Source organism: Chiloscyllium punctatum, unplaced genomic scaffold (genome assembly GCF_047496795.1).
Source record: "Chiloscyllium punctatum isolate Juve2018m unplaced genomic scaffold, sChiPun1.3 scaffold_98, whole genome shotgun sequence".
NCBI classification, from domain to species: domain Eukaryota; kingdom Metazoa; phylum Chordata; class Chondrichthyes; order Orectolobiformes; family Hemiscylliidae; genus Chiloscyllium; species Chiloscyllium punctatum.
This window is the reverse complement of record NW_027309832.1, coordinates 556,319-578,410: the sequence shown is the minus strand read 5'-3', so window position 1 is coordinate 578,410 and position 22,092 is coordinate 556,319.

Genomic DNA, 22,092 nt, shown 5'->3' with positions numbered 1-22,092 from the left:
CTCCATCTCCCCTCTCTCCATCCCCTCCCTCCCCCTCTCACTCTCCCCTCTCTCTCTTCCCCTCTCTCTCTCCCTCACTCTCTCGCCCCCACCTCTTTCTCACCCACCTCTCTCTTCCCCCTCGCTCTTGCCCTCTCTTTCTCAACCCCCCTCGCTTCCCTCTCTCTCTCAACCCCCTCTCCCTCTCCAACCCCTCTCTCCCTCTCTCTCTTAACTCCCTCTCTCACTCGTCCTCACTCTCTCTCTCACTCGCCCCCCACTTTCGCTCCCACCTCTTTCATCCCCCTCTTTTGCCCCTCCTTTCGCCCCCCTCTCTTTTGCCACACCCTCTTTCGCCCCTCCTTTCGCCCACTCTCTCTTTCACCCCCCTCTTTCGCGCCCCTCTCTTTTCTTATCTCCTCTTTTGCCCCTCTCTTTCTCCCCCGTCTCTTTCGCAATTCCTTGACCCCACTCTCTCTCGCCCCCTCTCTCTCTCACCCACTCTCTCTATCATCCCCCTCTCTCTTGCCCACCTCTCTCTCTGCCCCCTCTCTCTTGCGCCCCCCTCTCTCCCCCTCACCCTATCTCTCCCTGATCATTCACTCTCCCTGCACATTCTCTCTCTCTCGCCCACTCTCACTCTGTCGCTCTCTACCCACCATCTCGTCACTCTGTCTGTCTGTCTCCCTCTATCTCTTTCTCTCTCTGTCACTCTCTCTCTCTTTCTCTCTCACTTTCTCTCTCTCTGGAGCCATCTCCTCCCTTGATCTCTCTCTCTCTCTTTCAAGTCACTATCGCCTCATCTCTCTCTCTCTCTCCCCTTCTCTCTCTCGTTATCGCCCCCTGTCTCGCTTTCACTTACCACCATCCCCTACCTCTCTTCCCCCCCCGTATTGCTCAGCTCCTCTCTTTCTCTCGCTCAGCCTCTCTCTCTCTCAATGTCTCTGTCGCTCATTCTCTCTCTCCCCCTCTATCTCTCGACTCCTCGCCCTCTGTCTGTCCTTCTCTCTCTCTCTCTCTCCTCTCATGTCTCTCTCTCGCTATCTCCCTCTCTCACATCCTCTCTCTTGCCCCACTCTTTCCCTCCCTCGCTCTCACCCTCTCTCTTCTGCTGCCACCCTCGTCCCTTCTCTTTCGCTCTCGACAACCCTCTCCCAGCCTTCTCTCCTTCTCACCCATCCTCTCTCTTTCCTCTCTCTCACCATCGCTCCATCATTCTCTCACTCACCCTGTCTCTTTATCTCTCCCCTAACTATCTCTCTCTCTGTTTACATTGCTCTCGCTGACTCTCGTCGGTCCCCTTATTCTCTCTCTCCCGTTTCTTTTCTCCCTCTCTCTCTCACTCTACCTCTCTCTCTCTCTCTCTTTTTGTCTCGCCCTGTCTTGCCCCTGCGCTCTCGCTGACACCCATTCTCTCTCCCACCCTTTCACTGTCAAGCCTCCTCTCACGGAGCCCTCTCTCTCCTTCTTGACATTCCTCTCCCTCTCTCTCGTCTCTCTCGCCCTCGCTCTCTCCCAACACAACACTCTCTCTCTCGTCCTCTCTCTCTCTCTCTCGCCCACACTCTCTTTCTTGCCCTCGCTCTCGTTCTTGCCCTCGCGCTCTCTCTCTCAACCCCTTTCTCTCTTCCTCGCGCCCTCTCTCTTACCTCCTCTATCACTCTTTTGCCTCCATCTCTCTCAAACACTGTTTTTGTCTCTTGCTCCTTTTGTCTCTCTTGCTCCCTCTCCCTCTCTCGCCCCTCAATATCTCTTACCAATCTCTCTTTCTTGATGTCTTAACGCCTCCCTCTCTTGCTTCTTCTTTCTCTCACCCCCTCTCTGCTTCCCCCTCCTTCTCTCTGTCTTGCCCTCCCCTCTCTCACTCCCTCTCTCTCACCTCTATGTCTCTCTCATCCCGTTTTTCTCTCTCTCACTCACCTCATCACTTTCTCACCCACTCTAACCCTCTCTTGCCCAGTCTCTCTCGCCCTCACAAACTCTCTCTCACTCGCCCTCTCACTCACTCTCCCGCCTGCTTCCTTGCCTCTCTCTCTCTCGATCCCCTCTTCTCTCTCTCGAGACCCCTCTTTCTCGACCCTTTCTCTCTTGCCGCCTCTCTCTCTCTCGACCTCCCGCTTTATTGCCCCTCCCTCTATCTTTCACACCTGCCTCTCTCTCATTCTCTCAGCCCTCATTCTCTTTCTCTCTTCCCTCTCTCCTCTTCGCTCTCTCTCGCCTCCCCATCGCTCTCTTCCACTTTCTCTCTCCTTTTCCCTCTCTCTCTAAGAATTGCCCCCTTTCTCTCTCGTTCACTCCCTCGCACCTCTCTGTCTCTCTCTCTCTCTATTGCCTCTGCCTCTCATTATCTTCTCCCCTGTCTCTCTCTCTCTCTCCCTATTTCACCCTATCTCTCTCTTGCCCCCTGTTCTCTCTCTCTGCTCCTTCAAGCTCTCTCCCCGTTCTCTCATTCGCGATACCCCTCCCTCGGTGTCTCTCTCTCCCCACCTCCCTCCGTTTATCTCTGACTGAATCTCTCTTCCTTCTGTCCCTCCCTCTCTCTCTGACACACTGTCTCCCTGGCCCTTCCCTCTTTCTCTAACCCAGAGACTTGGGGTTAGTTGTGAGTCTGCGTGTGGGGATGGAGTGAGATGATAGAGAGATGTGACAAATGGGAGGAGGGAAAATGGGGTAGAGAAGGAATTGCGGGAGGGAGACAGAGACGGCAGGAGAGAGAGAGTAAGGATGAGGGGGAGAGTGAAGAGTGGAGGCAGGTGGAGAATCTCATGTTGGGGATTTCAGAGAGAGAGAGGGGGAGGGGGATGGAGAAACAATAGTGCAGGCAGGTGGAGAAATCGGGGTTGAGGAGTGTCTGAGAGGGGACGAGAGAGTGAAAGGGAGAGGAGGTGGGAAAGAGACAATGTGCAGAAAGAGAGGGAGAGGAGGAGAAGTGATGAGAAAGAGTAGGGGAGAGGAAATGGGGAGGCCAGGTTGGAGTGGGAGCGGTGCAGAGGGAGTTAAACCCAGCTCCTGAGCTCAGGGTGCGGTGCCATTCCCTTCCCTGATGACCAGGACTTGGGGCTGAGTCTGTCTCTCTCCAGCTGAGCTTCTCCAACACAAAGACACACAACAACATCGGTCACTCTGCTGCTCGGCACGCTTTAATCACCATTTTTATTGGTTATTAATGGAAGCAATGGATACAGGATGGTGCCTTTTCTCACTGGCCCCCGCATTGTGAGAAACATTGAAATGTTTCCCTGTAACCCCCCTGTGGGATAAGGATGGACAAACCAGCGCTACCCTCAGTCTGTTACCATAGCGACAGGCTGCTCCATCTCGCTGAAACACTGAACTGAAATGAGAAAATCCCGGATGGTGTGATTAATGAGGGAATTTGATGGATGGATGGATTTGGGTGAAGGGATATTTCAGCACATTCTTCAGTTGCTGCCTGAACTTAGTCTGGGTCACGGCATAAATCGCGGTGTTTGTGCAGCAACTGAGGAGCTGCAGCATGAAGCCCAGTTCCTGCACAAAGTGATGGAGAGACACAGGGGTATACACAATCCACATCATCCGGAACCATAAAGAATACAGCATTAACGTTGACCATAACAGGATGAAATTGGCAGAGATCACAAACAGTAAAATCATGGATTTTTTTCGGTTTCTCATTTCAGTGTCAGACTGAGCGTCCCCATTTGTGTGAGCACGGAGTCTCCTGCGGGCTCTGCTGGTCACTAAAATGTGTCTGATGGTGAGAACATTGAGCAGCAGAATCAGGAGAAATGGGACACCCGGGGTTAGAATGTAGTGGAGGAGCTCGATTGCGAGCCAGACACTGGAGACTAGAGCAGCGACTTTTATCGCACAAAACAAGGGGCGGTTCATCAGCGAATACCGAGCCCCGTTAATAAAATACCAGGAAATGTCCTTTAAACAGCTCAGCACAGTCACTGCTCCCAGAACCACAGCCGCCGTTTTCTCACTGCAATATTTACTTTTCAGCTTCTGGCAACAAATGGCCACAAACCGATCAAAGGTGAAAGTGACGGTGAACCAGACAGAGCAGTCAGTGGCTGCATAAACCAGGACGGCGTGGATATTACACACGGGGACGGAGTCCTCCAGGAAATAAAACTGTTCCCCATAAACAATGGGAATGTGTCTCAGGATCAGGTCGAGGATAATGACCAGGAGATCCGCCGCTGCCATGGCCCCCAGGTAACGTCTGACACATGGAGACAATCCACAATCTTTATAAAGCAGGACGTAGATGGTCACTACGTTAACTGTGAGGAAGGAAAACAAACCCATTATCCATCAGCCTGGAGGCAAAGGGACCCGTTTGATCGGGGACCCAGTGAGATTTTCAAAGGTGTCCCTGTATTCAGGGATTTATTAAAATAATTGGAGCTGGAATAACAAATGTGAAATTCGGAATTACTGACAAAAATGTGACATAAACCACAGGAAACCCTCCCTCCCCAAACACACCGAGACACATCCATAAGAACAGATGGTTTCTAGAAGATTCCCACACACTCGATCACTTGAGAGCAGACACAGGTCACTCCTTCTCAGTTCCTAATACGGAGGGTGGGAATGTTTCTGACCTGAAGGATTCTCTCCCAGTTTCCTGAAGACAAACGGAGTTTGGGAATTTCTGTATTTTGGTCTAAATTGTGGTCGATCCTGTGTCGTGGAGAAATGTAAATGCAGGGAAAACGTATTCACCCCTTTAACAGCCCGAGGGTCCTTCGGAACAGTGTCTCCTTCTCCCTGGAACGGGATCTCTTCCCTCGGGATCTTATCGTTTGTTCAATTCACTGACGTCCGGCCGTTCACAAAAAATGTTCGGGGACAGAACGTTCCGGGGAATGTCAGGGACAGAACGTTCCAGGGAATGTCAGTTATAGAATGTCAGGGACAGAACGTTCCGGGGAATGTCATTTATAGAATGTTGGTGACAGAACGCTCCGGGGAGAGTCAGTCATAGAATGTTGTTGACAGGACATTCCGGGGAGTGTCAGTTATAGAATGTTGGGGACAGAACGCTCCGGGGAATGTAAGTTATAGAATGTTGGGGACAGGACATTCCGGGGAATGTCAGTTATAGAATGTTGGGGACAGAACGTTACAGGGAGCGTCAGTTATAGAATGTTGGGGACAGAACGCTCCGGGGAAAGTAAGTTATAGGATGTTGGGGACAGAACGTTCCGAGGAATGTCAGTTGTAGGATGTTGGGGACAGAACGTTCCAGGGAACATCACGTTTACAATGTCAGGGAAAGAACGTTCTGGGGAATGTCAGTTATAGGATGTCGGGGACAGAACGTTCCGGAGAATGGCAGTTATAGAATGTCGGGGACAGAACGTTCCGGGGTATGGCAGTTATAGAATGTTGGGGACAGAACGTTCCGGGGAATGTCAGTTATAGAATGTGGGGGACAGAACGTTCCGGGGAATGTCAGTTATAGAATGTTGGGGACAGAACGTTCCAGGGAGTGTCAGTTATAGAATGTTGGGGACACAACATTCCGGGGAATATCAGTTATAGAATGTCAGGGACAAAACTTTCCGGGGAAGGTCAGTTATAGAATGTCAGGGACAGAACTTTCCGGGGAAGGTCAATTATAGAACTCCTTGACCTGCCCATCACCTTTCCCTCCATCCTGTACCTGGACACACTGTAACGTAAATGGGGAAAGAGGTTGAGGGTGCAATCACAGGAATGGGAACTAAAGGCATTGCCAGATCAGCTGAGAGGGTTAGAAATACTACATTCTCAATCCACCACACAGAACCAATCCAAATACTGTAAACTCAGGGGAGATATCTGTTCACCATGGAACACTGTGCAGACTAGACCAGTGTACTGGTCATTACAACCCAGCAATCTGTCCAGATCCATCTGTCCGGAGTGAAACACAGCACAGATCATGTCACAGCACTTATCTTCAAATGCAGACTCGACATCTGTCCAGTTTGGGAACCTGGGATAGAGACAGAAAAGCTGCAGATGCTGAAGTCCAAAGTAGACAGGCAGGAAGGTGGGAGAACACAGCAATTCAGACACCATCAGGACGTGGAGATGTCGACATTTCGGGTGTTACCATTCTGAAAGAATCCTGAAGGAGGGCTACACCTGAAACAACAAATTCCACACATCCTGATGCTGCCTGGATTGCGGTGTTCCTCCAGCAAGTATTCAGCCTGGGGCCATACACAGTTCCCAGTGTATGGCACTCGATGCTGGACAGGATGTTTGAGCATCTTTGACATTCTTCTTTGGAAATTGTCCAAAAACAGAAGTTGCTGAAGTACCCATTTAATTCCACTGCAATTTCTTTGTTCCCCGCAATATATTGCCCTGTTTCTGTCTTCAATGGTCCAATTTTAGTCCTAACCATTTTTTTTGCCTTGCACATACCTAAAAAAGCTTTTACTACCCTCCTTTATATTATTGGCCAATTTACCTTCATACCTCGTTAATGTACGTGGAAAATCCAGGCTGAATCAGAAAGTGACCCCCACTCCTATCCCCCAGTCCCTGTTTCCAGGCTTCCCTTCTCTGTAACTTCTGCTCCAGATGTGGGTCATGTGGCAGACCCAGATACGCTGGGAATACAGCCACATACCCCTCCCAGGGTTATAACAACAAATCCTCTGCTCTCCCTGAATGCAACATTGCACAACACGATTTCCAGCAAAATAACCCGTTACTTTCCAAAAGCATAACATGTGAAATTAATAAATAGGAACAGGAGTAGGTCAATCTAACCCTGTCACATAATAAGAACATGGCTGATCTACCCCAGGCCTCAACTCCACTCTCTTACCGACTCCTTGTGTCCCTCCACACCTCTCTGATTTAGGGAATTCCAGACATTCATTGCCTTCGGAGAGAAGTCATGACTCTGCATCTCAGATTGAAATCGATGTTCCTTATTCGGTATCTATATCCTCGAGTTCAACACTTTGCCCAAGAATGGAAACGTCTACCTTCTCCAACCCCTTCTGTGTCTTGTAATTTTCAGCAGTATCACTCCTTATTCATTTAAACCCCAATGAATTATAGCCTCACTATTTTAGAGATTCTCAATAACTCAACCCTTTCATTCCAGGAAACCACCTAATGTACCATCCAAGTTACTTGCTGCATCAGCATGCTGCCTTTTTGTTTCATACACTGGAAGACTCGAATCCCTTTGTACTGCTCCTTTTCTGGAAGTCCTCTCCATTAAATAACAGCCTGCCTTTTGGTTCTCAGTGTCATCCATAAACTCGGACATATGTTGCACTCAAATCCCTCCTTCAGGCTGTCAGCATAGATTGTAAATAACTGATGCCATCGGACTCATAGCTGTGGTACTCCAGCAGATACACCTGTATCATGAAGATTCATTAATCCAGTCTCTTTATTTTGTAATACCTTGTGGAAAATCTCTGGAAAGCCTGGTCTCTACCAGATCCCCTTTACCAAATCCGCTTGTTACATTCTCAGGCATCTCCAGAAATACTTTGCATAATTTTTGCATGGCAAATTATTGTTTTCCTTTCACAAACACACACTGACTGTGCATGAAACTTTTCTAAACGTCCATGCAGTCCAGGATTTCCAAATTAAACTCGTCCCATCTGCTTTCATTTTGCCCATATGCCTCGAACTGTTTCCCATTGATATGTTTGTCCAAATGAGTTTTAAACGTTGTAGCTCTACTCGCATCTACCACTCTTCCTCTGACAGCTTATTCTATAACCACACCACTCTGTGTGTAAAACAGTTGCCCCTTCGTTCCTTTTAAATCTTTCCTCTTTCACCTTAAACCTATGCCTTCTCTGGCTGAACACCCCCATGCCATTGGAAAGATCTTGGCTATTCACCCTACCATATCTCTCATGATTTTAGAAACTTTTACAATGTCACCACCCAACCTCCCACATTCCATCTGATACTAATTTGAAGAAAAAGCATTTAAAGATAAGCACTGCAAATTTAAACAATATTGAACAATACTCAGCCCAAACTTCGTATGGTGATTTGTTTTTCTCCATATTATAATACTAAGGCAGCATGAAACGCTAACTCGTGCCAATGGGAAGTCAAGCACCTGGATTCTTTTGTCTAAAGGGGGCGATGATCTCGACAGTGAAAATGTATTTAAGGCCAGATCTATATCATGCCACATAGTCAACATTCTCCCTCCTGGCCTCCCTCTGACCTTGTGTGGTTGGGTCTTCTTTATCTTGCACTCAATAGAGAGAACCCCTTTTCCCCATTCACACCTTAATTTACACACATTTTATATCATCCACTCGTTCAGCAGTGCTAAAAGCTTGTTTATCTTTACCACACCCACTTTTCCCTGTCATCCATCCTCCACCTCTGACAAGGGTTTAAAAATCCCAGTTTCCAATCCTTTTCAGTTCTGAAGAAGTGTCACACTGGGCTTGAAATGCTAATGCTTTTTCTCTGTCTCTGCAGATGCTGACAGACCTGCTGAGTTTCTCCAGAAATTAATAGGCACAAAATAATTTTTCACTAAAACAAATAACTGTGGATTCTGGAAATAAAAATACAAAAATTGCTGGAAAAACTGGGAGCTTTGTAAAGGGTCACTGGACCTGAAAGTTTCGCTCTGCATTCACTCCAGAATATACTGCAACATTTTCAGTATGTTCTTCAGCAACTTCTGTTTTTGGACAATTTCCAAAGAAGAATGTCAAAGATGCTCAAACATCCTGTCCAGCATCGAGTGCCATACACTGGGAACTGAACAATAATGCATGGTGCAAAAGTTCCTTGACTCTGAAACTGCATTAGACTGACATCACTGACACTACAGAGCTTTTAATCATGTTCAGGGAGAAAAACAGAGTGAAACAACGTTCACTGCAAATGCAGAAGTTGACAATGTGGAAAAGAAACGGTTTAGTTTATTACCTTAAATGAATTGAGTTAAAGTTACAAATTGGAGGCGAGACACCTGGAAGATGCTCTTAGCAGAATGAGAATATGAAAATGGAAGTGTTACCGCATCAGAAACCAGGTTAGGTCACTGAATACAGGGCTGATGCCAAGATTGGAATCACGTGCACCTAAACCAGCTGACAACCCATTAAAGCGACCACACGTGATTGGTTACATTCCAAACAGCAGAATTAACTTCTGATGGAGAGGGGGAAATGATCCCAAGACTAAAGGAAAGGATCTAAGCTCTGTCGGCCTCCTAAATCCAAGCATAAATGTCGATGGACTATTAAACAATTTACTGGAGGAGAGGACTCCACAAATATCCTCATCCTAAATATCGGAACAACTCTGTATATCAGTGAAAAATGATGTGGTGTCTGCACTGCCCTCAGCCTGAGGTGTTGAGTGGATGATCCAACTCACACTCACCATGATGCTCACAGAATCACAGATGCCAATTTTCAACCAATTCGATTTGCTGCACGTGACATGAAGAAACAGCTGAACACAGTAGATACGACAAAGGCAATGGGCCCTGACCCCATTCCTGCAATGGGACTGAAGACTTGTGCTGCACAACAAGCCGTGTCCCTGGGGAAGCTGTTTAATTCCAGCTCCAACTCTGACATCTCCCTGGCAATGTGGAAAATTACTCAGCTATGTCCACTCCCCGAAGAGGAGAATAATTACAATCTGACCAATTGCCACCTCGAACTCCCATCACGACAATCAAATTGGTGGGATTTGTTTGACAGAGTTGTCAAGTAACACCGAAATAATCAGGTCAGTGTTGTTTCCGATAGGTCCCCATGTGGAGATGATGTTGTTGTGGAAATATCATTGGATTACTAATCCAGACCAGGCTAATGCTCTGGCAGCTTGTGGAAGTTAAAAATAATTAATAAAATATTGAGACCTAAAATCTGGTGTCAGTAACAGTGATCTTGTGTCCAATGTTGATTGTAATCATCGATTTCCTTCCCCAATGTACTTTCAGGAAATGAATCACCTGTGCCTTCCTGATCTGGTCTAAAAGCGACTCCAGACACACAGACATGTGAGAAACTCTTCAATGGTCTCTGAATCGGCCAAGCAAAATACTCTATTGTATCAAATTGCTGTGAGGTCTGAAAGGATAAAATCGGACAGAACACCTGGCACCAGGTTCGTTATCAAGTGAAAAATAAAATACAGTCATCGACAGTACAATTAATACTACTATTGGTAATTTATTTCCGACATTTTGAAAGGACATACATCTGTTTCATCAGACTTAGCAATGCTCAACCCAGCTCCATGTTAAAGTACTACCTTGTTATTGATATGAATTGACTTTATGTCTTTAGCTCCAGGAGTCTGATATGATCACTTCGTATTACTGGGTGATTTTCTGGATCTTCCTCCATGAAGACAGATGCAAAGTAACTGGTTGTCTTCTTGGCCATTTCCCTGTTCTCCACAAAGACCCTCTCCTCTCCCAATTACAAATTTCCACGTTCGACCTTGCTTTTGTTTCCTTTGAAATATCGATTGCAGATTGATGCAGTCTTTGTGTTCCTGTTTGTTAGCATGTATGTTCTCTTTTTGATTTCCTTTACAGTTTCACGGCCTTCCATTTTTGGATCGTTAATTTCTGAGAATTCTCAGGTTTTCACAATAGCTGGAATTCTCCTGAAGTCATTTCCTATGATTAACGTATTTTCTAATTTGTTATGTTAACCATCATTGAGTCACTTGCTCACTCTTTGGTGTTTGTACCTGAAATAAATAGATGTATGTTGCAGACTTTTCAGTATTTCTCAAAACTCCTGGTCCTGACCAGTTATATTCGGGAACACAGCAGGAGGATAGGAGGATAGAGAAGAAAATGCGGGAGCACTGCTTGGCTCTTTTCTATCATCGCTGGCCAACGAGTGAGGTCCTGGAGGACTGGAGCATAGCGAATGCTGAGCCCGTGTTCAAGAAATGCTACAAAGATAAACCTGGGAACTAAAGGCCAGTAATTCTACAATCTCGTGGGTAGGTTACTTTAGAAGATTCGGAGAGATTGGATATGCATGCATTTGGAAAGACAGTGTATGGTTCGGAGTAAGATTAGAATGGTGCTGGAAAAGCAGAGCAGGTCAGGCAGCATCCAAGGAACAGGAAAATCGATGTTTCGGGCAAAAGCCCTTCATGAAATTCAGCACGGGAGTTTGTGCAAGGGAGATCATGACTCACAATTTTGTTGGAGTTCTTTGCTAAAGTGACCAGCAACGTTGAGGAGGTCCAGGTGGTACACCTAGTCTAGATGGATTCCAGTAAGGCCTTCAATAAGGTTCCACATGGTACACCGTTCTGGAAGGTTAGATCGCATGGAATTGAGGGGGAGCTGGCAAATTAGGTACAATATTGCCTTGATGGTAGGAAGCAGAATTAATACTGGAAGCATGCTGGTCAGACTGGAGGCCTGTGAATAGTGGAATGCGTCAGGAGTTGATGCTGGGACCACTACATATTACATATATCTATGATTTACATTTGAAAGTACCGGCATGATTTGTAAGTTTGAAGATGGCACTAAAACAGGCGGCATCACGGAGAGTGAGGAAAGTTATCAGAAATTTCAGAAATTACAGCAGTATCTTGATCAGCTGGAGAAGTGGGCTGAGAAATGGCAAATGGATTTTAATATTGATCAGTATAAGTTTTTGCATTTTAGGAAGTCAAATCAAGTTTGGAGTTTCATGGTGAATGGTTGGGTCCTAAGGTGTGTAGTGGAACAGAGGGACCTTGGAATTCAGGTGCATGGTTCTCTGAAAGTTGATTCAGAGGTAGACAGGGCAATGAGGAAAGCTTTTGGCACACTGGCCTTAATTGGTTTATATCACTGAGTATCGAAATTAGGGAGTTATGTTGCAGTTATGCAGGATGCTGGTGAGGCCATATTGGTAACGTTATGTTCAGTTTTGTTCACTTTGCTATTGGAAGGATTGTATTAAACTGGAAATTGTGCAGAAAAATAATTACAAGGATGTTGCCAAGTTCTCAATGGTCTGAGTTATAAAAAGAGGTTGGACAAGCTAGGACTTTTTACTTTTGTATGCATGAGGCTGAGGGAGGATCATATTGAAGTTTATAAGATCATGACAGACATGGATAGAGTGAATGCACCCAGTCTTTTTTCCCAGGGTTGGGCAATCACAGACTAGAGAGCATCAGTTTAAGGTCAGAGGGGACATAACAAAAGGGTAACTGAGGTCAACTTTTTAACTCGGGGCTGTTATGCATATGGAATGAGAAGTGGTTGAGGCAGATACATTGACAATATTTAAAAAGCATTTGAACAAATACATGGATAGTAAAAGATGAGAAAGATACGGGACAATGGCAGGGAAATGGGTTTAGCGTGGATGGGCATTTTGGTCGGAATGGACCAGTTTGGGCTGAAAGGCCTGTCTCCGTGCTGTCGGACTCTATGACTCTAACAACCACTGCTTGTCTCCTACTGAATATTATATTGTACTTTCCAAATTCACTGTAGATATCTTGAACTCTAGCCTACAATCTTCAATGATGTTTGACTGGACTATTCAAGCATTCTATATTGTATGCAGCCACCTTGTAAACTGCACCTTTTAAATGGCATTATTCCTTAAAAGCTGCTTCAGACCAAGGTTAATAACTCGTCCTTCTGACCACACAACATCAAATCCGAAATAACCTGCTCTCTAGTTTGCTTCACAACATACTCTTCAACCCACTGCATATACACTTACGGAACTTATTTTTCACAGCTTCAGCAGTCACTTACTTTAAGCAGTTTAGATACAACTCGAGACCATTCAATAAGACTGCGGTATCCACAATACTTGCCTATCTAATTTCCAGAACATATAATGCTCCGATTTTCTGCTACTGCTTTGGTTTCGACATATAAAACACCAATATTTGCTTCTCCTTGCTACCTGTAAACTCTACCTAACCTGATTCTGTGGAAGCTGAGGGACAGGTCTGTGTTGTTATTAGTGATAGACCTGGACAAGACATTCGGGTAGGCTCACCTCGACGCTGAGATGCTCTGAATAAATGTCCCACAATACTCGACAAGCAACAGTAACCTCCACGCTCTGTTACAATAAGAGTTACCATATACTCTCTGCTCCCTCACACTCACTGTATATCTGTTATAGCACCTAACCCAGAACAAGATTCACGCTCTGTCTCCAAATAAGGCACAGGCACTACCACACTCACTATTGAATTCAGCAACTAATAACACTATGGATTCAAAACTGTTGACTGCTCATTCCAGACACCTCACAACTCCCCCCACCAACACCAGCACAAACAGCAGGGTCACCCATTCACACTCTCCCTCCATTGCTTTCTCCCATTCCAGGAGAAACAGCCTGGAATAGGATAGAAAGGGCCAAGCCGGGTAGTGGAGTGTCCGATGTCAGTTCCCTCACTCCCCTCCCCCCGTAATGTGGGAAGGACTTTTAAAGAGCTGGAGAGGACCAGGATGCCTCGTGTGGAAAATCTGAAACACTAACGTCCTACTGACCAGTTAAGGAGCAATGTTCAGTGAAAGACAATTCTCACTTTAAACCCACTGGCAGTTCCAACAATAGTCCTTTCACTTCCAAAATAAAACCCAGATACCTCACTGCACAGAGATGCAGACACAGAAATACACAGACGAAACACACACAATACTTACAAGGAGATAGGTATATATTCACGTATAAACATACGAATACATATACAGTCACATAGAAATCAACATAAATACATATAGAAACACGGGTTGACACACAGACAGACAGATGTAGACACGCAAGCACACAGATAACAAGCATATGGACACACACACGCACACACACAGGCACATACACATACAGACACACACAAACAGAGGCACAGATACACACACACAGACACACGCACAAACACTTACTCACATACAGATACACAGAGTCAGAGACGCTCGTGTCATTAAGACACAAATGGATATGTTTTTGATTTGTAAGGGGATCAAGGATTCTAGGGAGAAGGCAGAAGAATGAGGTCGAGGTACATATAAGAAATTATCGAACTGAATTTCCGCTTCGATAGGCTGAATGGCCTCAATCTGCTCATTTCCTTAATGCTCCTGCGGTCTTCTGCTATCAGGCATTCTCTTCCTGAGACAGCAGCAGAGGCTGGGTGCGATACATATTTGATTGGAAAGGGTCATTGGGAATGTGGGATAGGTTTGGTGTCCAGAATGGATTACATTCCTAATCATTCCAACTTATTCTGTTCTTATGTCTGAAAAGAGGTGCTGATTTGATGTTCAGTTAACACAGTTTTAAAATAACAGTCCCACAATGAAATAAGGACGTCCCTTTCACTTTAGTGTTATGCTACCTGTGGTGTTCTCATCCTCAGGGAGCAGTGAAGACTCAGTTATTGAAGATATTCAAGGCTGAGCTCGACTGATCTTTACTGGACAGAAGTGTCAGTTGTTATTGGGAACAGACAGGGAATGGATGATCAGACACAATCGGATCAGCCAAGAACATTCTGAATGGTGCAGCCGAATGGACAACTTCTGTCCATCCCATGCGTTATTCCCTCAATCCACTCCTCCAGGCTCTTGCAGAGATATACTGCTGTTAATACCCTATCTTTTGTTCCCTCAATCTAATAGGGTTGGGGACCACTCCATTCAGTCAGACAGGATTGTTACAATGACACAGGAGGAGACCATTCCGCCCCTCTAAGGAATTCCACAGGAATATAGAATGAAGTAATTCAGCTCGTTCAGTACACTACACAGTCCAGGAGGAGGCCTTTCAACCCACCTGAGCCAGTACACAGGAACACAGAAGCTGTTGCTAACAGGAAATAAATGTTTATTTTCAGGCTGTAACTGATGGAGTGCGTCAGAGATCACTGTGGGGTCATCAGTGATCAATAATCTGGATCAAAGATCTGGATGAAGGGGAGCGAGTGGCTTGGAGCTCAATTAGCTCGTACACCAAGATGGTCATTCAATGTGTCGTCAAATGGTGGTAATGAGTCTGCAAAGTGATACAGGCAGGGAAGGTGAGTGAGCAAACCTTCAGCAGAAATAACATAAGGTAAGTTGTCTATTTTAGCATGAAGGATGAAACAATGATAAACAATTTAAATGGAGAGAGATTGCCGAACTCTGTGATATACGAGGTTTCTATGTTCTTGCTACATGAATCGTATGAAGTCAGTCTGCAGATGCAGCAAGTGATTTGCAAGGTAAGTGAAATAATGCTGTTTTGGCAAAGGTATCAGGTATAATTGCAGGAATGTTTTACTGTATCTGTACAGGCCATTGCTGAGACCACAACTAATCCACTGTGTGCAGGATTGATCCCCTAAACTAAAATAAAAAGGTAAAACTCTTTTCGAAGATTTTCAAAGAGGTTTCCCTTTACTCATTCCTGGAATGCCAGCTTTTTGTTATCGGGGATTATCAGTTTCGCTCTTAGCTGAGAAATAGTATTGAACCATCCATGACTTTCTGAAAAGTGTATCAGCTGGATGCATATTATCTCCTGTCAGGGAGCCTAAAGCTAGAGAATAAACTTTAAGAAAAAGATGCATTAATATTAACACACATACTATGAAGACACCTACCAATATTTACAAATTACACAGACACATGTAAGCATGTCATCAAATTATAAATTGGGAACTTTTTTTGTGATTGGAAGGAATTGTGTACAACAAGAGCAATGACGCACCTGCATATAACCCATTATCAGGTTTTCCAGAGAATGGTCCAGTTTGGTGTTCAGTTGACAAAATTGTATGTTCCAACACAGAGAGGGAGAAAAATGTTCCCTGTCTGAGAGGCAGCAGCCGATTGATCCCTCTCACTTTCTTTGTTCCGCCAGATAGCAAAGTGTGAGACCATAAAATCCTTGTGTCATCTTTACCACTTGTGAAGGATTCCTGGTGAGGACTCATTGGAATCTCTCCACTGCCTGAAACGAAGGGAATTCAGCCAAACCCCACTGTTCCAGAAAGAAATCCCACTACCAGTAGCTTGCGTGAGCAGAATAACTTCAAAGGCAGAATAACATTTGGGGCACTCTATCATTTTACCATTTTGTTATGAGTTCAATTTTCTGTGTCTCACATTTTTCTAGAAAATGGCCTAGTCTAAGACCCAAATAATTGGCCACCTCACTAAACTGGCTGCATTTAAGATGGGTGTAACCAATGGAGGAGTGGGACTGGAAAAGGACATAGCGACCCTTCAACATTTGTTGGAACACAAATGAGAAATTATCAAAGGCCTGTTCAAGTGGAAATTCCCTTCCCCAAAGGATTGTGGTTTCTGGATGTTTGCATTGATTCAAAGTTGTTTTTGTATGTTGTAAAATGGCATACAGACAGAAACGTGCTGCTGAGACCAAAAGCACACAGAGCAGTGACAAAATATCTAATGGCCCACTCCTGCTGCTCAGTCCTGTGTTGCTATGTTCTATTCAACTCCTCACACCTCCTGCAAGGAGCAGATGGAGGCCACTTGCTCCAAATACCTGGTCAACAGTAATACAGGATGTCATCCAGTCCCTCAAGACTGTCACACAATGTTTGGAGTCCGTTGGAAAATGTTATTTGGTTCGAAAGATGCCTCTCGTCTCTTTACAGAGTGTTTCCTCCCTGTAACTTGTGGTTCTTTGGTTGGTGATATTATAGACCCAGATTCACCGTGAGTACAGTCCCCAAACCTCAACAAGAGATGACTCACAAAATACTTTATTCTCTCTGATTGCAACGTTCAGTAAAAGAACATTCAGGAAAATTACAGCCATTAACTTTGCAATTTGCTGAATATGAGGACAAAAGAAACAGGATCAGATAATTCGGATGATCAAGCCATTGCATAACATTATGGCTGATCTACTGTTGTCATTAACTCCTCTTTAATGCCCAATTCTTCACCCCTTAGCTCTCTGACAGTTCAAAAATTCATCTAACTCCTCCTTAAATGCTTTCAGTGATATAGCTTCCCTAGGTCTCCAGCCCAGATCCTTCCTGACAGTGATTACCTTCTGTGAGAGGAAAGCACTCCCTACACCGTCACCTATTGATATAAACAAGAGGTGAACACAGGGCTCAGGAAAGAGCGAATGGCTTTGATATCAAGGCAGTATTTGACTGAGGATGGCATCGGGACCACCTACCTACTTGATGTGAATGTGGATCAGGTTTAACCTTCCCACTGGACAGGGTCTTTCCGAACACAAATAAAGAGGTTTAGGGTCAGTCACCAACAATTCTCTCAGTCCCAGGACATCTCTGCAGGAGATCCTCAGGATATACTCCTCATCACAAACATCTTCAGCTCCTTCAATGTCTTTTTCCATCATAAGATCAGAAGTAGGTATGATGACTGAAGATCACAGAATGATCAAAACATTTTGTCCTCCAACAGCTCCTGAACCATTCTGTGTCCATGTGCAGCCAGACCCAGGACAGCATTCCGGATTGTGTTGTTAAAGTGTCGGTAACATTTATGTAACAGTACGGCCAGACATTGCACATATTCACAGTTAAAAGAGGTGCTCATTCAGCATCTCAAGTTGGTTGAACACGGGTATGAACTAACATTCAGGAACAAGAAGAGTGACAGCAGATTCAATACTCCTGCCTGTTACATAGGAAGAAGGGTGGTCTGTTCTCTCCAACTCTCTCTACCCCTCTCTCTCTGTCCCCCGTATCTCCCCACTCCCTGTCCCCCTCTCTCTGTTGCCCTCTCTCTGACCCGCTCTCTCTGTCGCCCTCTCCCTACCCCCTCTCTCTGTCCCCTCCTCTCTGCCCCCCCTTTCTCTGTCCCCCTCTCTCTGTCCCCCCCCTCTCTGTCCCCCCTCTCTCTGCCCCCTCTCTCTCTGCCCCCCTCTCTCTGTCCCCCTCTCTCTGTCCCTCTCTCACTGTCCCCCTCTCTCTCGCCACCTCTATCTCCCCCACTCTCTGTCCTCTCTCTCTGTCACCCTCTCTCTGCCCTCCTCTCTCTGTCCCCCCTCTGTCCTGCCTCTATCTATCCACCCTCTCTGCCCCCTCTCTCTGACACCCCTTCCTCTCTCTGTCCTCCTCTCTCTATCACCCCTCTCTCTCTCCCCCACTCTCTGTCCCCCTCTCTCTGCCCCCTTTCCCTGTCCCCTCTCTCTCTCTCCCCCTCTCGTTATCCCCCTCTCTCTGTCCCCCCTCTCTCTCTGTCACCCCCTTTCTATGTCTCCCCCCTCTCTCTGCCCCCCCTCTGTCCTCCCACTCTCTGTCCCCCTCTCTCTGTCCCTCTCTTTCTGTCCCCCTCTCTCTCTGTCCCCCACCCTCTCTGCCCCCTCTCTCTGTCCCCCACTTTCTCTGTCACCTCTCTCTCTGTCCCCCCCATCCCCCCACTATATGACCCCCTCTCTCACCTCCACTCTGTATCCCTTTCTCTGCTGCCCATTCTCTGTCCCCCTCTCTCTGACCCCCTCTATCTCCCTTTCTCTCTGCCCCCCTTTCTCTGTGCCCCTCTCTCTGTCCCCCTCTCTCTGTCCCCCTCTCTCTGTCCCCCCCCTCTCTCTGTCCCCCCCTCTCTCTGTCCCCCTCTCTCTCTCTGACCACCTCACTCTGTCCCACTCTCTCTGCCCCGATCTCTCTCTGCCTATGTCTCTCTGTCCCCCTCTATCTCCCCCACTCTCTGTGCCCCTCTCTCTGTGCCCATCTCTCTGACCCCCTCTACCTCCCACTTTTTCTGTCCCCATCTCTGACCCCCTCTATCTCCCCCATTCCCTGTGCCCCTCTCTCTCTTCCCCCTCTCTCTCACCCCCTCTACTTCCCCCTCTCTCTATCCCCCCTCTCTCTGTCCCCCTCTCTCTGTCTCCCCTCTCTCTGTCCCCCCTCTCTCTGTCCCCCTCTCTCTCTGTCCCCCTCTCTCTCTTCCCCCTCTCTCTCTGTCCCCCCCTCTCTGTCCCCCCTCTCTCTGTCCCCCCTCTCTCTGTCCCCCCCACTCTGTCCCCCCTCTCTCTCTATCCCCCCTCTCTCTGTCCCCCTCTCTCTCTGTCCCCCTCTCTCTCTTCCCCCTCTCTCTCTGACCCCCCTCTCTGTCCCCCCTCTCTCTGTCCCCCCCTCTCTGTCCCCCTCTCTCTGTCCCCCCTCTCTCTGTCCCCCCCTCTCTGTCCCCCACTTTCTCTGTCACCTCTCTCTCTGTCCCCCCCATCCCCCCACTATATGACCCCCTCTCTCACCTCCACTCTGTATCCCTTTCTCTGACGCCCATTCTCTGTCCCCCTCTCTCTGACCCCCTCTATCTCCCTTTCTCTCTGCCCCCCTTTCTCTGTGCCCCTCTCTCTGTCCCCCTCTCTCTGTCCCCCCTCTCTCTGTCCCCCCCCTCTCTCTGTCCCCCCCTCTCTCTGTCCCCCTCTCTCTCTCTGACCACCTCACTCTGTCCCACTCTCTCTGCCCCGATCTCTCTCTGCCTATGTCTCTCTGTCCCCCTCTATCTCCCCCACTCTCTGTGCCCCTCTCTCTGTGCCCATCTCTCTGACCCCCTCTACCTCCCACTTTTTCTGTCCCCATCTCTGACCCCCTCTATCTCCCCCATTCCCTGTGCCCCTCTCTCTCTTCCCCCTCTCTCTCACCCCCTCTACTTCCCCCTCTCTCTATCCCCCCTCTCTCTGTCCCCCTCTCTCTGTCCCCTCTCTCTCTGTCCCCCCTTTCTCTGTCCCCCTCTCTCTCTGTCCCCCTCTCTCTCTTCCCCCTCTCTCTATGTCCCCCCCACTCTGTCCCCCCTCTCTCTGTCCCCCCTCTCTCTGTCCCCCCCTCTCTGTCCCCCCTCTCTCTGTCCCCCCTCTCTCTGTCCCCCTCTTTCTCTGTCCCCCTCTCTCTCTTCCACCTCTCTCTCTGTCCCCCCCTCTCAGTCCCCCCCTCTCTGTCCCCCCTCTCTCTCTGTCCCCCCTCTCTCTCTGTCCCCCTCTCTCTCTGTCCCCCCTCTCTGTCCCCCCCTCTCTGTCCCCCCTCTCTCTGTCCCCCCCACTCTCTGTCCCCCCTCTCTCTGTCCCCCCTCTCTCTGTCCCCCTCTCTCTTTCCCCCTCTCTCTCTGTTCCCTCTCTCTCTGCTCCCCACTCTCTCCATCCCCCCACTCTCTGACCTCCTCTCTCACCCCCACTCTTTACCCCTCTCTCTGTCCCCCACTCTCTGCCCCCCCTTTCTGTCCCCCACTCTATCACCCCTCTCTCTCACCCCCTCTACCTGCGAATTTTTCTGTACCCCTCTCTGTGATCCCCTCTACCTCCCCCTCTCTCTGTCCCCTCTCTCTGTCCCCCCTCTCTGTCACCCTGTCTCTGTCCCCTCTCTCTCTCTATTCCCCTCTTAGTCTCTGTCCCCCTCCCTCTGCCCCCTCTCTCTGTCCCCCCTCTCTCTGTCCCCCTCTCTCTTTCCCCCTCTCTCTCTGTTCCCTCTCTCTCTGTCCCCCCTCTCTCTCTTCCCCCTCTCTCTGTCCCCCTCTCTCTGTCCCCCTCTCTCTCTGTCCCCCTCTCTCTCTTCCCCCTCTCTCTGTCCCCCTCTCTCTGTCCCCCTCTCTCTGTCCCCCTCTCTCTCTGTCCCCCTCTCTCTCTTCCCCCTCTCTCTGTCCCCCTCTCTCCCTGTCTCCCTCTCTCTCTTCCCCCTCTCTCTGTCCCCCTCTCTCTCTTCCCCCTCTCTCTCTGTCCCCCGCTCTCTGTCCCCCCTCTCTCTGTCCCCCTCTCTCTCTGTCCCCCTCTCTCTCTTCCCCCTCTCTCTCTGTCCCCCCCTCTCTGTCCCCCCTCTCTCTGTCCCCCCTCTCTCTCTGTCCCCCTCTCTCTCTTCCCCCTCTCTCTGTCCCCCTCTCTCTCTGTCCCCCCTCTGTCTGTCCCCCTCTCTCTGTCCCCTCTCTCTCTGTCCCCCTCTCTCTCTGTCCCCCTCTCTCTCTTCCCCCTCTCTCTGTCCCCCTCTCTCTCTGTCCCCCCTCTCTCTGTCCCCCCTCTCTCTGTCCCCCTCTCTCTGTCCACCTCTCTCTGTCCCCCTCTCTCTCTTCCCCCTCTCTCTGTCCCCCTCTCTCTCTTCCCCCTCTCTCTCTGTCCCCCTCTCTCTCTGTCCCCCTCTCTCTCTTTCCCCTCTCTCTGTCCCCCTCTCTCTCTTCCCCCTCTCTCTCTGTCCCCCTCTCTCTCTGTCCCCCTCTCTCTCTTCCCCCTCTCTCTGTCCCCCTCTCTCTCTGTCCCCCCTCTCTCTGTCCCCCCTCTCTCTGTCCCCTCTCTCTGTCCCTCTCTCTCTGTCCCCCTCTCTCTCTGTCCCCCTCTCTCTCTTCCCCCTCTCTCTGTCCCCCTCTCTCTCTTCCCCCTCTCTCTGTCCCCCCTCTCTCTGTCCCCCCTCTCTCTGTCCCCCCTCTCCCTGTCCCCCTCTCTCTCTGTCCCCCTCTCTCTGTCCCCCTCTCTCTCTGTCCCCCCTCTCTCTGTCCCCCTCTCTCTCTGTCCCCCTCTCTCTCTTCCCCCTCTCTCTGTCCCCCTCTCTCTCTGTCCCCCTCTCTCTCTGTCCCCCTCTCTCTCTTTCCCCTCTCTCTGTCCCCCTCTCTCTCTGTCCCCTCTCTCTGACACCCTCTCTCTCTGTCCCCCCGTCCCCCTCTCTCTCTGTCCCCCCTCTCTCTGCCTCCCCCTCTCTGTCCACCCCTCTCTCTGTCCCCCCTCTCTCTGTCTCCCTCTCTCTCTCTGTCCCCCTCTCTCTCTGTCCCCCCCTCTCTCTGTCCCCCCTCTCTCTGTCCCCCTCTCTCTCTGTTCCCCTCTCTCTCTGTCTCCCTCTCTCTCTCTGTCCCCCCTCTCTCTCTGTCCCCCTCTCTCTCTGCCCCCCTCTTTTTCTCTCGCTCTCTCTGCCCCCTCTCTCTCTGCCCCCTCTCTCTGCCCTAATCTCTCTCTGTCACCCACTCCCTCTGACCCCTCTCTCTCTGTCCCCCCTTTCCCCCTCTCTCTCTGTCCCCCTCTCTCTCTGTCCTCCCTCTTTCTGTCCCCCGCCTCTCTCTGTACCCCCCGTCCCCCCTCTCTCTCTGCCCCCTCTATCTGTCCCCCCTCTCTCTCTATCCTTCCCTCTCTCTGTCGCCCCCTCTCTCTGACCCCCCTCTATGTGTCCCTCTCTCTCTCTGTCCCCCCATTC